Consider the following 13,125-nt stretch of genomic DNA (forward strand, 5'->3'; position numbering starts at 1 on the left):
ATGAAAGACACCTGTCCACAGAAGGAAGCAATCAATCAGATTCCAAATTCTCCATCATGGACAAGACCAAAGAGCTGTCCATGGATGTCAGGGACAAGATTGTAGACCTACACAAGGCTGGAATGAGCTACAAGACCATCTCCAAGGAGCTTGGTGAGAAGACAGTTGGTCCGATTATTCCCAAATGGAAGAAACACAAAAGGACTATCAATCTTCCTCGGTCTGGGGCTCCATGCAAGATCTCACCTCATGGAGTTTCAATGATCATGAGAACGGCGAGGAATCAGCCCAGAATTACACTGGAGGATTTTGTCAATGATCTCAAGGCAGCTGGGACCACAGTCACCAAGAAAACAATTGGTAACACACTACGCCGTGAAAGACTGAAATCCAGTAGCGCCCGCAAGGTCCCCCTGCTAAAGAAAGCACATGTACAGACTCATCTGAAGTTTGCCAGTGAACATCTGAATGATTCAGAGGTCATGTGGTCAAATGAGACCAAAATCCAGCTCTTTGGCATCAACTCAACTCGCCGTGTTTGGAGGAGGAGGAATGCTGCCTATGACCCCAAGAAGACCATCCCCACTGTCAAACATGGAGGTGGAAACATTATGCTTTGGGGGTGTTTTTCTGCTAAGGGGACAGGACAACCGCACCACATCAAAGGGATGATGGACGGAGCCATGGACCATCAAATCTTGAGTGAGAACCTCCTTCCCTCAGCCAGGGCATTGAAAATGGGTCGTGGATGCAAAGAGGAATGGGCCCAAATTCCTTGAGATGTGAGATGTGTGCAAACCTGGTGGCCAACTACAAGAAATGTCTGACGTCTGTGATTGCCAACAAGCGTTTGGCACCAAGTACTAAGTCATGTTTTGCAAAGGGGTCAAATACTTATTTCACTCAATAAAATGCAAATCAATGTAGAACTTTTCTGAAATGTGTTTTTCTGGATTTTTTTGTTGTTATTCTGTCTCTCACTGTTCAGATAAACCTACCATTAAAGTTACAGACTGATCATTTCTTTGTCAGTGGGCAAACGTACAAAATCAGCAGGGGATCAAATAATTTTTTCCCTCACTGTATGAATATCCTGACGGTGTAGACTCATTCAGTCTAATGTGGTCATTTGGTCTAAGCCAGATTTCGGTAAGACAGAGTGCATCGAAATTATAATCTGAGATTATTTCATTAACAATAATCGCTGTCGGTGCAAGGGATCTAATTTTGAGAAGCCCAAACTTAAGAAATTGTTTTTCTTTACTTATTTGGCCTTTGTCAGGTTTAACTGTGATTAGATTATTTCGAGAGCTATTAATGAATTTATCCTTTGATCTCAGTAATCGGGGAAAAGACAGTTTCTATATGACGAGTTGTGTGAACTTGTATCAGTCTGGCAAGTTGAACAGTAGCTATTATAATTGGAATCTAAGGTATGACTTACCAGTCAGATGGTGCGTAGTGTCCTGGAGATGTTGTCCAAGAGGACTGCTGCTCCAACTCTGGCCATCAGAACGGTAGAGCCTAGGACGCTCCCAGAAAATATTCCAATTATTGACAAAGGGTAATTTCTGGTCTTGACACCATGAGTGTAACCATTCATTAAAATCAAATAGCCTACTGAACCTCTCGATTCCTCACTGGAATGTGGGAAGTGGTCCTGACATGATGATCCTCATCATGAATGATGTGGCATGAACCTTCTCCACCAGGCTCCTAAAGTCCTTCTTCAGGATCTTCGTCTGTCTCAGCCTGATGTCGTTCGTGTAGGTTGCGGACCTGCTTCTCCACGGCCTCCAGCTCCAAGTCCACCGATTGCAGATGGAATGAATCCTCACCTGCACTCAAAGGCAAACCCACAACCGACAGTGTTAAAGAGCAGTAGTACAACAGAGATAATTGGTGTGACATAAACAAACTTGTGGTAGCCAGGCTAACGGGTTAGTGTGCTAATGGGCTAACTGGCTATAAGTGGGTTCTGAAAAAAAAAAACTTGTGATATAAAAAGCATTTGGAATGAGAATATTATGGGATACTATCGGCTAATAAAAATATTATAAAAAGTTATAATATAGTATTTGGTTTAAGATAAAAATTGAGAAAATTTAGTGAAATTTTAGGTCAACTTGGCAGAGCTCAGAAAAACATGTCTGCACGTCTGATTCAAAAAATACAATGAGAATGGTCAATGTTTATCTTCTGAAGGGGTCTCATACAGCCAAACCCCACAATCACACACCCACCCTACAGCTGACACATACACACAAATACACATAACCATGTGTATATGGTTAATGTTTCTATTGATAAAACACAGAAGTTGGAAGTTTATCTCCTGAAGCGGTCTCACACTCCCACAATCACACACACACAAACCCCCGCACATGACACATACACACACACATACATGCGCACACACACACACACACACACATACATGCGCGCACACACACACACACACACAACCATTTGGATATGGATGTTTCTATTGATAAAACACAGAAGTTTATCTCCTGAAGGGGTCTCACACAGCCACACCCCCAAAAACAAGCACACATACACACACCTGACACACCCCTAATTTTTCCCTTGAAATACTTTGACTCTGCATGTAGAATATCATAGATTCTTTGAGTGCAACTATGGCCACTTGCACCGAAAATTTGGAATTTCTCCAAGAACCAGGTTTCACTGCACATATCTACCACTACTACCGATGACTGCACATCTGATTAAGAGAATTGCGTACCAGTTGGTAAGATCTAAAACAGTACTATTCAAATAGACAAATTATTCCAAAAATTGGAGAAAATCAAAACGGAATAAATAAGAGTAAAACTAGAGAAACTTTTCTGATTCACTAATATTTCAAGACCGAGCAGAAACCACACCTTCTGCTGACTCTGCCCTAACGCTGTATATATGAAACCGACTTCTGAATATTTCTGAATGAATGTGTCAGGACTTCATAACCTTCTTTTACAGCTCGGCCGCTTCCGCGGGTAAAGATGCGACCTGTTCTGGATGTAAAGATGATGAAAAATTGATGAATCCCTAGGAAAGAAAAATACTATCTACACATGAACTCCTACAGATTGATAAAAAAGCTATTTAAACCAAAGCTGAAATACACTGTGGCTAGAGAACTGAAAATTTGCAGTATCAGGCAAACTCTATCCCTGGAAAAAATTCAAGGTATCGCTGAAGCCACCGTCTGTGACTGGAAAGATGAGCCTTACATTAAAGCTGAGTGAGACTAAAGAGAAAATGAAGGAAATCTGCATCGACCAGGTATATGAAGACATTGTGAACTATTGGACCTTTCACTCATCTCTGGAGCCCCCAGACCAACCGCATACATGGGAAACTTCAAAGTGCGCCACGTCAGTTCTGACCCTGAGAAAGATCTAAAGCCTGAGATTGTCTCCGCACTCCAACAAATCATTGAACTGAGAGTTAACAACCCATGTATTTTCAGTAATCCCTATCCTATTGATAAAGACATTGTTTTTCGAGATTTTACTAAAAAATGGAAATCTTTGTGTAATGTAAACACAGAATGTCCTTTCCACATTTATGTGCACCAAGTTTTATCCGCTATGTTTGCTGAACCTTTTGATTGTAAAACTGGTCATGTATTATGCATCTTAACATATGTATCTGATGTGTGTTTTAAAATTGCTTAGAAAGGAGAATGTTGATATTGCTATAGTCTTTCTTTATCTGACTGAATATTTGATGCAAAAAAAATGTAAAACAGGGATGTCCAATCTTATCCACAAAGGGCTGGTGTGGGTGAAGGTTTTCATTCCAATCTAGCAGGAGCCACACCTGATTCCACCTGTTTAATCAGGTCTGGCTCCTGCTTGGTTGGAATGAAAACCCGCACCCACATCGGCCCTTTGTGTATAATGTTGGACACCCCTGATGTAAAACTTAATCAAGTGATGGGTCTTTTAAAATAAATAGGGGTGTACTCATTTTTGCATCACCCTAATTTGAGTAAAACTGAAAATTTTGTTCTCTAAGTTGTATTATTAACCTTACTTTCATGTTATAAGATAAACAAATGTTATATTAAACTTAGTCTTGTCAACATTTTGGAAATTGTTTTTGTGTTTATTGAGATATTGTTTAAAATGTTATTTTACAAAGTGGGTGTACTCATTTACGCTGAGCACTGTACCATTTAGTAACGGAATGTTTATAGTTAAACTACACTTCAGGCCCACTAAACATTCGTTCCGCCTGTAAAATGATAGATGGGGGTACGCTGATCTGCAGACCTACATGGATTATTACGTCAGTCAGGCAGGAAATGGTCTTCCCGGTTTTGATGGCCCCCCGTCATGTATGGGGCGGGTCTAGGAGGTCTGTTCAACGGTCTGGTTAGAATGGCGGTTCCGTTCCTCAAGAGGGGGTTAGCTATTGTAAAATTTTTATAAACAGTGGTCAAGGGTATTGTAAGTGATGTAGTGAGCAACATTATGAACAAGACGCAAAATCAGGATGGGTCAGGTCTGGTGTTGATTTCGCATAAAAAAAATCTAAAAGACCCCTAAAAGTCTGAATAAAAGATGCAGGGTAACTAAAATCAAAACCAGTGTGAAAAAGACCAAGCAGAGACGCAACAAGCATCCTCCCATCTTGCACAAAAGAAAGCAGCTGAACATTTTCTAACACCATGGCTTTCTTATACGGCCTATCCTCAGAGTGTACAAAGTCTGAATTGGATATTTTCACATTACCTTTTACCCAAACGAGTATTGAAAAGTACACTTATGTTGAAATACCTCTGTTTTCTGCTCTGATGGACAATGGTACACTGGAGTTCTTCGTGGCTGAAAATGGTGATTACCTGGACTTGAACAACACTTTTATATCGTGCCCGTAAAATCACCAATGCAGATGGGACCAACATAGCTAACGGTGCTAAGGTGGGGGTTGTTAACTACCCTATAGCGCCGCTTTTTTCACAAGTTGACGTTATGCTAGGGGATCGACTTATTTATGAACTGAGCAGCACATCCATACCGTGCTACCTTTGAATGTCTCCTCAACTATGGTAAAGAAACCCTGGAGACACAATTTTGCACAGGATTATTCTACAAAGACAGCAAGACGCCATTGACCCTGATGGTCTAAACGAGGGTCTTAAATGAAGGGCCCGACTCAGTGCTGAAAGCAACGCATTTGACCTGATTGGTCACATTCACTCAGATATATTTTTTCAACAGTTATTCCTCAAACCATTACCTAAAACCATCATCTTTGGAATGGTAGACAACGACGCCTTCAGTGGGGCGTACAATAAAAACCCTTTTAATTTTAAACATTACGATACAGAGTTTGTAGCGTTGTACATGGATGGTACCATTTCAACCTGATTTCCAGTCTGGTAATGCAGATCGCGAATTCCATTCTTTAATTTTAGGATCGGGAAAGCAACTAAAGGATCAGGCATTGGCGATAAACAGAGAAGAGTATTCGAACAGATTTACTTTATATGCATTCAACCTGAATCCTGTTGTGGTCAACATGTGTCTAATAAAGTTGGGGAACATGCGACTGGAACTCAGATTTCGTTATGCCCTTCCAAGAACAGTGAATCTTATCGTCTATGCCAGTTTTGAAGGTATTCTAGAAATAAACAACCGAAGAAACGTGCTCATCGATTACCAGTAACGCATGGATACCGCAGAACTAACGGCTGTTATGAGAATTTGTTGTGAAATAGATAAAATATTCTGAGGTGTGCTTTCCTGCGATGAGTTACCTAGTACCCTAAAGCAGTTTCCTGCCTTGTTCATTGTAAATACATATCTTAGACAAATGCCAGGAGAGCATTGGCTAGCTTTATGTCTCAATGATGAAACCTCAGGAGAGTTTTCTGACTCGTACAGAAGCGCGCCAGACTATGAACTCTTTCCTGATTCTATTCATTACTTTTTGAGAACGAACTGTTGAAGAACAGTGTGTGAAATAAAATATAACCCTACACAGGTTCAAAACTTTACTTCAGTTTGCTGTGGACAACACTGTATTTTTTCTGTCACAGAGCTAAAGGTTTTTCGTCTAACCACATTATGTCTATGTATAGCAAAGATTAAAAAAGAAATTATAATATGGTTGTGTCTTTTGTGAAAAAAAACATACTCTAGAGTAAATATAAAGCAATCATTTAGTTTTGTGCAATGTGTTAACTCTTTGGAAATGATTCATTCACACATGTAGTGGACTATTTAATCATAATGCATCACAAGATATTTCTTATTGTAAAGTTATTTTATTGAAATAAAATGTAACAAAATACAATGCAACACGCGTAGTCCCTTGAAAGTCATTTCAAAAATCGAACCAGACAGAGTGGCTAAGAACGGGAGACTTAAAAACTCAGTCGGGGGTCAGTGAACCGTAGTCTCTGCTTTTAGGGTGTGAAGAAGGGGAGACGAAATATATGGATCTTTAGATCTTTTTATGGCAGATATTTGCGTCAAACAACCCTGTTAGGTTTTGGTGTAAATGGTATATTTAGGCCCGCCTTCCTCACAAGCTTGTCCAGATGTGAAGCATCCTTCTTCTTGATGCTGCCTTCCCAGCACACTGCCACATAGAAGAGGGCACTTGCCACAACAGTCTGACAGAACATCTGCAGCAGCTTTTTGCAGATGTTAAAGGATGCCAGCCTTCTTAGGGAAGTACAGCTGGCTCTGTACTTTCCTGCACAGAGCGTCTGTTTTGGCAGTCCAGTCCATTTTATCATCCAGCTGTACTCCAAGGTATTTGTAGGTCTTGACAAACTCCACACAATCACCGTTGATAGTTACAGGCTTAGGTTGAGACCCGGGCCTCCTGAAGTCCACCACCATCTCCCTGGTCTTTGTGGTGTTGAGGTGCAGATGGTTAAAGTCACACCATAGAAGTCCTGTATCAGATTTCTGTACTCCTCCTGTCCCTACCTGATACAGCCAACGATAGCAGTGTTGTTCCTCAACTTTTGCACGTGCCAGAACTCTAAGTTATACTGAAAGTCCAACATGTAATGTACAGGGTGAACAGGACCAGAGAGAGCACAGTCCCTTGTGGTGCTCCTGTACTGCTGACCACAGTGTCAGACCTGCAATCCCCCAGTCTCACGTACTGATGTCTGCCTGTCAGGTAGTCTGTTATCCACATGACCAGGTGTGAGCTTACTCCCATCTCTGTTAATTTATCTCTTAGGAACAGCTGCTGGATGGTGTTGAATACACTGGAGAAGTGCAAAAATGTTATTCTCACAGCCCCACTGCCGCTGTCCAGGTGAGACAGGGATCTGTGAAGCATGTAGAAGGTTTATGGTCATTTCAACCAGCATCCAAGATGGCGGCGCGGCAGTAGCACGCAGCGGCCACTCCGGACCAAAAATGGTGCTATTGTCCCGAAATAGCCCGACTTTCACGGCATATGGACGCCAGATACAACGGTGTTCATGTGTACGACCGCCAGACACTACTGGATTATGGGTATCATGCACCAGGCAACGTGCACGATGACCTACGGGAAAAGCTTCGTGATATAGGCTTGCTACGGAGACCAGGCCCCAAGCCCTCAACGTCGCCTGATGCTGGTGGCTGGGAGAAGAGTCGACGGAAGCGGTGCATGAGAAAGCGGAAGCGCAGAAATAGGGCGGGAGTCCGTACTAGGCTAAAAACAAACCCTAGCCGGCCGGCACTCCCCTCCATACTTCTGTCAAATGTCTGCTCCCTGGCTTGCGGTGGTGGTGTGTGTGTTTACATCAACACGGAATGGTGTAAGGACTCTGTGCTTGTGTCTAATTACTGCTCATCGCTAGTGGAGTTTGAATGCAGATCTTTTTATCTACCCCGGGAATTCACCACCACTTTCATTATAGGAGTGTACATTCCGCCCAGTGCTAATGCTAAGGAGGCTTTGTGTGAGCTGTATGGAGCTATTAGCGAGCTGCAGAATGCTCACCCCGACGGACTGTTTAACATCGCCAGAGATTTCAATTATGCAAATCTCAGAAAAGTGCTCTCTAAATTCCATCAACATGTGAACTTTGCTACGAGAGGGGCGAACACGCTGGATGTTGTTTACACAAACATTCCCAGCACGTATCGTGTGGAGCCCCGCCCCCACCTTGGTTACTCAGACCACATCTCTGTTATGTTCCAGCATACAGACCTCTCATCAGATGCTCTAAACCGGTTCTGAAACAGGTTAAGACCTGGCCAGCAGGAGCCATCTCTGCTCTTCAGGGCTGTTTTGAATGCACTGACTGGGACATGTTTAGGGAGGCTGCAACCTACGGTGACTCTAGTGACTTGGAGGAGTACACGGCATCAGTGTCTGGCTACATCTGGAAGTGCATCGATGACGTGACCGTCTCCAAGTCCATCACCATACGCTCCAACCAGAAGCCGTGGATGACCGCAAAGGTGTATGCGCTGCTAAGATCCAGAGACTCTGCCTTCAGATCTGGAGATGAGGACGCCCTAAGAACAGCACGGGCTAAACTGTCTCGAGCCATTAGAGAGGCAAAGCGCGCACACTCCCAGAGAATCCATGGCCACTTCCAGAGCACTCAGCACATCCAGTCCATCACCAACTACAGGCCTGCTCCACCTGCCTGTGACAGTGATGCCTCCCTTCCAGATGTGCTGAACAGTTTCTACGCTCAGTTTGAGGCACATAACAACGTGATAGCGAGGAAGACCATCCCTTCTTCAGAGAACGAGGTGCTCTGTTTCACCACGGCTGACATGAAGAAAACTCTATGCAGAGTTAACCCACGGAAAGCTGCTGGACCAGACAACACTCCTGGCAGAGTGCTCAGGGAGTGTGCAGAACAGCTAGCGGATATCTTCACAGACATCTTCAACATCTCCCTGAGCAGTGGCGTCGTCCCAATGTGCCTAAAGTCTACCACCATCATCCCCGTGCTGAAGAAGTCTCCAGCGTCCTGTCTCAATGACTACCGCCCCGTTGCACTCACACCCATCATCATGAAGTTGTTTGAGAGGCTTGTCTTGAGGCACATCAAGAACCTGCTGCCACCTTCACTTGACCCCTTGCAGTTTGCGTATCGTCCAAATCGCTCCACAGACGATGCCATCAGCACAACCCTCCATCTGGCCCTCACACACCTGGACAATAAGGACACTTACCTACGAATGCTGTTCACTGACTTCAGTTCAGCATTCAACACGATCATTCCTCAGGACCTGATAGAGAAGCTGAGTCTGCTAGGCATCAACAACTCCCTCTGCAATTGGATCCTGGATTTCCTGACTGGGAGACCTCAGTCAGTCCAGATCGGGAGCAGTATCTCCAGCACCACCACACTGAACACTGGAGCTCCTCAGGGCTGTGTGTTCAGTCCACTGCTGTTCACTCTGCTGACTCACGACTGTGCAGCAATGCACAGCTCCAACCACATCATCTAGTTCTCCGATGGCATGACCGTGGTGGGTCTCATCAGCAAGAATGACGAGTCAGCATATAGAGAGGAGGGGCAACAACTAGCAACCTGGTGTAAAGTCAATAACCTGTCTCTGAATATCGACAAGACTAAAGAGATGGTTGTTGACTTCAGGAGAGCAAAGAGTGACTATTCTCCACTGAATGTCGATGGGTCCATGGTGAAGATCGTCAAGAATACCAAATTCCTTGGTGTTCACCTGGCGGAGGACCTCACCTGGTCACTCAACACCAGCTCCATCACCAGGAAAGCCTAGCAGCATCTCTACTTCCTGCGAAGGCTGAGGAAGGCTCATCTTCCACCTCCCATCCTGACCCTTCAGCGGATAGTGAGGACAGCTGAGAGATCATCAGAGCCTCTCTTCCCTCTATCACAGACATTTACTCCACACGCTGGATCTGCAAAGCTAACAGCATTGTGGATGATCACACACACCCCTCACACACACTCTTACACACCCCACACACCCCTCACACACACTCTTACACACCCCTCACACACACTCTTACACTCCCCACACACACACTCTTACACACCCCACACACCCCTCACACACACTCTTACACACCCCACACACCCCTCACACACACTCTTACACTCCTCACACACCCCTCACACACACCCTTCACCCTTCTGCCATCCGGTAAGAGGTACCGAAGCATTCGGACCCGCACAACCAGACTGTTAAACAGTTTCTTCCCTCAGGCAATCAGGTATCTCAACAGAGAACTGAGCTGAGCTGGACACAGACACACACACACACACATACACATACACGTACAACCAAGATCTGATCTCAGAGGAGAACTGAACTTGTCCTGGACACACACACATACATAACACACACGCACAAAAAAGAACTGAACTGTGCTGGACATAGTCAGACACACACTAAATTGTCCTGTTTGCACGCATAACATTTATATATATTTATATTAATCCTGTTTACGTGTCACTTTAATATCTGCAATCACTGTATACACTGTTCTTTGCACATCGTCTTGCTCATTGCACAAAGTCGGCCTATATGTTGTTTGTCTGCACTGTCTTGTCTTTTCTTGTCTTGTCTTCCTGTGCACTTCTGTTGTATGTCTAGTTCTTAAAGACTGCACCTTAAGTATAGTTTAATTTTTTTAGATTTTTTTAAATATTTTAATTTTTAAATTGTAGTTTCATTTTTTATCTCTGTTATAGCTCTATGTTTGTCTGCATCACTGTACTTTGTCTTTGTTATGTGTAGCACCTCTGGTCTAGGAGGAACGTTGTTTCACTTCACTGTGTACTGCATCTGATATATATGGTTGAAGTGACAATAAAGCTTCTTTGACTTTTACTTTGACTTTGAACCACATATAGCTGACGCAGTACATAGTGAAATTAAACAACGTTTCTCCAGGACCTGGTGCTACATAAACATACAACATATAGTTCAAACACAAAAACAACACAGAGCTAGGACCGAAGTTTGTCGAAGCCACATAAAGTGCAAAGTCTGCAGCTAGGTGCAAACAAAGCAACAACAAGACAGTGCAAAAACAATAAGTACAAAAAAACAAAACACAAAAACACAGGACACTTAGCGCCAAAAAAAGAAAAAGAACATGTGCAATGAAATTTAAATGAAATGAAATAAAATGAGATGATGTACAACTTTGAGACCTGACAACATGTATTGTGCAAAAATACAATAGCAGCGGTTGATGTAGTGCAAAAAAGAAATAAACATAAATATAGCAGCAGATGTAATAAACACAAGGGTTGAGGTAGTGCAATAAGTATTGAACAATATAAGTTGTGTGTGTGTGTCCACACAGGTGAGAGAGAGAGAGTGTGTGTGTGTGTGTGTATGTGCGTGTGAGAGACAGAGAGTTTTGTACAGTTCAGTCCTGAGTGAGAGTGTGTGTGTGTGTGTGTGTGTATGTGTGTGTGTGAGAGTGTAGAACAGTTCAGTCCTGAGTGAGAGTGTGTGTGTGTGTGTGTGTGTAGAACAGTTCAGTCCTGAGTGAGAGTGTGTGTGTGTGTGAGAGAGTGTAGAACAGTTCAGTCCCGGGTGTTGAGGAGCCTGATGGCTTGAGGAAAGAAACTGTTACACAGTCTGGTTGTGAGGGCCCGAATGCTCCGGTACCTCTTTTCAGATGGCAGGAGGGTGAAGGGTGTGTGGGAGGGGTGTGTGGGGTGTGTAAGACTGTGTGTGAGGGGTGTGTGGGGTGTGTAAGAGTGTGTATGATCTTCTCAGGACGCTCTTGATGGTCCCTCTGTAGAACACAGTCAGGATGGGGGGAGGGAGATGGGCTTTCCTCAGCCTCCTCAGGAAGTAGAGGCGCTGCTGGGCTTTCTTGGTGATGGAGCTGGTGTTGAGTGACCAGGTGAAGTTCTCTGCCAGATGAACACCAAGGAATTTGGTGCTCTTGACGATCTCCACCGAGGATCCGTCGATGAACAGAGGAAAATGGTCACTCTGTGCTCTCCTGAAGTCAACAACCATCTCTTTAGTCTTGTTGACATTTTGAGACAGGTTGTTGGCTCTACACCATGCTGTTAGCCGCTGCCCCTCCTCTCTGTATGCTGACTCGTCGTTCTTGCTGATGAGACCCACCACAGTCGTGCCATCAGCGAACTTGACGATGTGGTTGGAGCTGTGCATTGCTGCACAGTCGTGAGTCAGCAGAGTGAACAGCAGTGGACTGAACACACAGCCCTGAGGAGCTCCAGTGCTCAGTGTGGTGGTGCTGGAGATGCTGTTCCCGATCCGGACTGACTGAGGTCTCCCAGTCAGGAAGTCCAGGATCCAGTTGCAGAGAGAGGTGTTCAGGCCCAGCAGACTCAGCTTCTCAATCAGCTGCTGAGGGATGATTGTGTTGAATGTTGAAGGATATTCTCCTTCTCTGTGCCACAGTTGTTCTCAGAGGGTAGATTGAAAGCAGAAGTGGGGGGGGGTGCAGTGTACGAGGTGTGAATGAGTTGGGGTCGTCAAACCTGTTGAATAAATTGTTCAGCTGGTTTGCTATTCCCACATCTCCTTCAATGGTGTTACCCTACTTTGAGCTGCCTCTGGTTATTGTCTTCATCCTGCTCCACACTTCCTTCATGCTCCAGCATTTGCTCTAGCTTCCTCCTGTACTGCTCCTTCGCCTCCCTGAGCTGGACTTTTAGTTCCCTCTGCACACGCTTAAGCTCCTGCTGATCACCATCCCTAAAGGCCCTCTTCTTCTGGTTCAGAAGTCCCTTGATGTCACTTGTGATCCAGGGCTTGTTGTTTGCATAGCAATGTACAGTTCTTACTGGAACAACAACGTCCATATGGAAGTTGAAGTAGTCAGTAGTGCAGTCAACAACATCCTCAATGTCCTCACTATGTGAACCCTGCAGTACATCACAGTCTGTGTCCCCGAAGCAGTCTCTCAGGATCTGTTCAGCCTCAGGAGACCACTTCCTGAATGAGTGTGTGGTTGTTGGTAGTCTCCTCACTCTTGGTTTATAGTGAGGCTGAAGCAGAATAAGGTTGTGGTCTGCTTTTCCCAGTGCATGCAGCGGGGTGGCTCTGTATGCGTCCTTTAGGCATACAGTAAATCTATGGGCTTAATTGAATCCTGCGTATGGGTCTATCTCCACAGCGTGCAGGCGCACGCAGCACCATGGAGATC

The 13,125-nt window shown here is 44.3% G+C and overlaps 1 long non-coding RNA gene across 1 annotated transcript in view; it reads right to left on the minus strand.

The window, feature by feature from the left end:
* Nucleotides 1-1,127: 1,127 nt before the first annotated feature.
* The window catches only part of LOC131346454 (uncharacterized), an 83,510-nt gene continuing 71,512 nt past the window's right edge, over nt 1,128-13,125 (minus strand). Inside the window, exon 3 of the long non-coding RNA XR_009203612.1 lies at nt 1,128-1,838. This is a non-coding gene — a long non-coding RNA (uncharacterized LOC131346454). The remainder of the gene's footprint in view (nt 1,839-13,125) is intronic.

The sequence above is a fragment of the Hemibagrus wyckioides genome, linkage group LG26 (genome assembly GCF_019097595.1).
Source record: "Hemibagrus wyckioides isolate EC202008001 linkage group LG26, SWU_Hwy_1.0, whole genome shotgun sequence".
In the NCBI taxonomy this organism is placed as follows: Eukaryota; Metazoa; Chordata; class Actinopteri; order Siluriformes; family Bagridae; genus Hemibagrus; species Hemibagrus wyckioides.